At 37.9% G+C, this 5,262-nt stretch overlaps 1 non-coding gene across 1 annotated transcript; it reads left to right on the forward strand.

The window, feature by feature from the left end:
- The first annotated feature begins 3,624 nt into the window (after positions 1–3,624).
- On the forward strand, positions 3,625–3,731 carry LOC135273874 (U6 spliceosomal RNA). The gene has a single exon (XR_010341663.1). It is a non-coding gene; the product is annotated as a U6 spliceosomal RNA (small nuclear RNA).
- The last annotated feature ends 1,531 nt before the right edge of the window (positions 3,732–5,262 follow it).

Genomic DNA, 5,262 nt, shown 5'->3' on the forward strand with positions numbered 1-5,262 from the left:
GGTTTGACAGTATTGACTTGAGCTCATACTAGAGAACAACTGCATTTGGCTGTTAAACTTTTTCCTGGCTTTCTTCTATCTGGGGAGCCTGAATGAATGTGACAAATGCTGTCCATGCTCAGCATTTGGATCAGTTCAATCCTCTCAGGTTAAAAAAATGCTAGAAGTGTACTTGCAGGTACTATCTTTTACCAGGAAACAGTGGAGCAACCTTATCACATTTTTAAGTGTGATATTTATAGTTTGCATATAACTACCAATGCTTTTTTTATAGTTAGTCATTTTATATTTTACATATACTCTCCTATGGCAATTTATCACTTTCCAGCTTCATGTCTTATATCCTTAACCATTTGAAAGATTCATTAAAAGTTATCTTCATTTAGGCAAGCAATTAGTATTTATTTAACATTTACTTTATAGTGTGTGTCTGTTTGTTCTATCCCCAGGCCAAAACTATCAAGACTGTTTTGTGAGCCATGCTTTCACTATTCCACCCAATAAAAGTGAGTATATTAATATGAAATTCATCATCCTATGATAGACTGGAAGGACAAACATTGTTCTGGACCTATCTGTTTGACACTATGATGTCCTTAAAGGTCAAATATGTATATGTTTATATTGCTAGCAAATATTTTCCAGTTAACCAGTTAAGAACATTAAATATGACTACATTTTATATAATGCATTATCAATGTAAGTTGAATATTCCAGTAGACTTAATACTAAACTAATTGCCATGATAGACACATTTTTCTGTTTAGCCAATGGTTATCTCTCTCTCTCTCTTCATATATATATATATAGATAGATATATATGGAGAGACTATGGACATGTACAATTATCTATCTATCTATCTATCTATCCTTACATGGATATATGTGTCTAACATTCAATTTTATATGTCCATAGACTTAAAAGATGGAATCCTGCCCACTTAACATTTGCATATAAAATGCTTTGTGGTATGTTTTGCTTGGGTATTACATTAGTCTATTTTTGTATTGCTACAAAAAAAGTATCCGAGGCTGGCTAATTTATAAAGAAAGAAGTTTAAATTGGATCATGGCTTTGTAATCTGTACAGGAAACCTGGCACTGGCATCTGCACAGGTTGTTTTGAGGACCTCAGGAAGCTTCCAACCATGGGAGAAGGCAAAGGATGAACTGGCATCTCACATGCCAGGAGTGGGAACGAGAATGAGAGGGAGGAGGTGCTTCACACTTTAAATAATCAGAAATCATGAGAACCCACTCACTATCATGTGGACAGCATTAAGCCATGGGAGATTCATCCTTATTACCCACACACCTCCTACCAGGCCCCTTCTCCAACACTGGGGATTGCATTTCAATCTGAGATTTTGGTAGGAATAAATATCCAAACTACATCATTTAGCTTCTGGATCTTCAAATCTTATGTCCTCACACTGCAAAATACAACCATACCTTTCCAATAGTCCCCCACATGAGTCCCCCATTAGTCTCCCAAATTGAATGAGTCTTAACTCATTCTAATGTTAATTTAAAATACCAATCCAAGTCCAAAGTCTCATCTAGATATAAGTTCCTTACACCTATAAGCCTGTAAAATAAAAACAATTTACTTTCAAAATACAATGGTACTACTGGCATTGGGTAAGCATGAATGTTCTAAAAGGGAAAATTTGGCCAAAGAAAGGGGCCACAGGCCCCATGTGAGTTCAGTACCCAGCAGGGAAGTCATTAAACCTTAAAGCTCCAAAGCAATTTTCTTTGACTCCATGTCTCAATCCAGGACATACAACCTTGTGTAAAGGTTGTACCCCTAAGCTCTTGGGCAGCTTTGCCTCTGTGGCTTTTTTCATACTGAGGTTGCAAGCTGCTGGTTCTATCATTCTGTGGTGTGAAGGGCAATGAACCCCTCCCACAGCTCCACTAGACAGTGCTGTAGAGAAGACTCTGTGTGGGGACTCCAACCCCACATTTCCTCTTAGAGTACTCTAGTAGAGGCTCTCTGTGAGAGCTCCACTTCTGCAGTAGGCTTCTTCCTGGGCACCAAGGCTTTCTCATACATCCTCTGAAATCTAGGTAGAGACTGCCAAGCTTCCTTCACTCTTGCACTCTGTGCAAGGTTAACACCACATAGACACTCCCAAGGTTTAAGGCTTGCACCCTCTGGAGCAGTGGCCTGAGCTTTACCTGGGACTCTGAACCAAGGCTGGTACCAAAGAAGCCTGTATGTAAGGAGCGGTATCCTGAGGTTGCATCAGACATTAGAGTCCCAGGCCTGGCTCTAAAATCATTCTTTCATCCTGGGCCTCTGGGTCTGTGATGGGAGAGGCTGCCTAGAAGTTCTGTGAAATGTCTTTGAGGTCTTTTCCCTACTGTCTTGGATATTAACCCATGGATTCTTTTTAGTCATGCTAATATCTCTAGCAAGTGTTCCATAGCCCACTTAAATTTTTCTCCTGATAGTACTTTCTCTGACTCTCCCTCACGGCTAGGCTGCACATTTTCCAAACTTTTATGCTTCTTTAAATATTAAACAATGTTAAGTCATTTAGTTGCTCCCACATATGAGCATAGAACTTGTCAAACTCCTCTAAACTTGTGCTCATTACCCAGGTCCAAAGTTGCTTTCACATTTCATGTATCTTTTAGCAATGTCTTACTCCTCAGTATCAATTTTCTATGCTAGGCTCTCTTTTTTTTTTTTTTTTTTTGAGACAGAGTCTTGCTCTGTCGACAGGCGCCAGGCGGGAGTGCAGTGGCGCAGTCTCGGCTCACTGCAACCTCCGCCTCACTGCAACCTCCACCTCCCGCATTCAAGCAATTCACCTGCCTCAGCCTCCCAAGTAGCTGGGACTACAGGCATGCGCCACCACGCCCAGCTAATTTTTTTGTATTTTTAGTAGAGACGGGGTTTCACTATGTTGGCCAGGATGGTCTCGATCTCTTGACCTCGTGATCCACCCGTCTCGGCCTCCCAAAGTGCTGGGATTACAGGCATGAGCCACCGCACCCTGCCCTAGGCTGCTCTTGAATTGCTACAAAGAAATACCTGAGGCTAGGTAATTTATTTAATAAAGAGATTTAATTGGCTCATAGTTCTGCAGTCTGTACAGGAAGCATGGTGCTTGCATCTGTCTGGTATATGGTGAGGACCTCAAGAAGCTTTCAATTATGATGGAAGGCAAAGGGTAAGCAGGCATCTCCTATGGCAGGAGTGGGAGCAGGAAGAGTGGGAGGAGGTACCGCATACATTTAAACAAAGAGATCTAAAGAGAACTTGCTCACTATTGCAAGGAAAACACCAAGGGGTGAAGGAACTGCTCCCATGACACAAATACCATATACCAGGCACTACCTCCAACATTGGGGATTACATGTCAACATGAGATTAGGGCAGGGAGAAATATCCAAACTGTATCAGGTATGACATTTAAAAGATGACACATTAAATTTCTCACGTAAATTCTGGCTCTTCTTTTCGAACACAATCTCTCTTCAAAAAGTGTTCCCTGAGGAGCTTCTCAATTTTTCCTCCTCCCTGATGAATAATAATAATAAAAAAACACACACACACTAAGGGACATTTGTGAATTTATTTTTTATTCTGTATATTTAAATTACAGATCCGTGCTCGCTTCGGCAGCACATATACTAAAATTGGAATGATACAGGGAAGATTAGCATGGCCCCTGCGCAAGGATGACACACAAATTCATGAAGCGTTCCATATTTAAAATAAATAAATAAATAAATAAATAAATAAATAAATAAATAAATAATAGATCCATGGAAATTTGAAGGTGAAATAATTCAAATTCTAACCCGCATACTTACTCTATCACTAACTTTGCTCTAGTCACTTAATCCAAAGCCTCAGTTAGTGTACCTGTAAGTGAGTAAAGTAATCGTTACATTACAAAGGTGTTTCTGAGATATACAACAAATGTGCTACACAGTGCTTAACACAGAGTCTTAACATAGTAAATGCACAACTTGTTAGGTGTTTTATTTCTGTTACTCTTCGTAAAAGACAATCAGTCTAAATTAGTGAAACATAAGTAAAGAATTTATCATTAATAAGCATCAGTGATGAATGTGTTTATTTTCATTGTATGGCATCTGAATACTGCTGAATACCAGTTATGATAATACAAGCGCAATAGTGAAATGGTAGAAAAACACTGAGTTTATTATTACTGAGTTAGGGAACAGGACTACTTTTTCAGATTTTAATAGCATCTCAGAGAGAGAGAGAGGGAGAATAAAGTTGGGATATTTATGAGGTTTTGTGGCCTGACTTAAAGTGAATTGTTCAATCTAGGAGTTTAGTTGTGTAAGAATCGTGATATGTTAGTTTAGAATTAGTGGGGTACAGCACAGGAAGAATTTTATTTTGCTGGCTTAAAATAGTCTCAGAAAGAAAATATTGATTTAATAATACATTTTTCAGAGTTGAATAGTTTAATTGCATAGGGAGATAGAATTTGTAGAACAAACAGTAAAATTATTCTCCACATTTTATCACTCTGGATGTGAGTTTCTGGCAATAGTAAATTCATGTTGATAGAGACAGTAGAAAAGCAAAGTTATGTTAATACAAAAAGATTTTTGATTTTACATAGATCCGGACCTTATTGTTTTCCCTTGTGATCATTCTAGAACCTGAACCAAATTATGTATCAACATATAGCAACATGAGTTATCCAGATCATTACTACATGATTGTCCTGCTCTCACATCAGATTTTTTGGTGTGATTATTTAAATTTCTGTATGTGCCAGGTTTCCCTATCTTGTAAGTATACACACACAATTATTTATTTATTTGCATTACTGAATATGACAGCTGCTATTCAGCACAAATGAAGATACTGAAGATCAAAGTCTGAAATTTTACTTAAACTGACTCTCCTATGAACCACTGCTTGTTCAGCTTCATGAATCTCCCAGAAAAGGTATTTTATAGTCTTGGTGGCAATGATGGTCTCTAAACCATAACACATGGGACTCATTGTACATTGTTAGCCTTTTGCGAAGCATGAGTAATAAGCTTGAGTAGAACAAAAAATAATCCAAAATCTCCTTTGAATTGTTGAATATTGATTCTCAAATCAAGACCCATTATTTTCTTTCTGAATAAGTTATTTAATAATTTCTTTTTAATAATAGTGCAAACTATTGGTGCAAAATGTACCCTGGTTGGTATCAGGGAATGTCTTGAGGAAAGAAATTAAATTCCCAACTTTGTGTCCAAAAACAAGTAGTG

Source organism: Aotus nancymaae, unplaced genomic scaffold, assembly GCF_030222135.1.
Source record: "Aotus nancymaae isolate 86718 unplaced genomic scaffold, 86718_ANA_hifiasm-v0.15.2.pri h1tg000009l, whole genome shotgun sequence".
NCBI lineage: Eukaryota > Metazoa > Chordata > Mammalia > Primates > Aotidae > Aotus > Aotus nancymaae.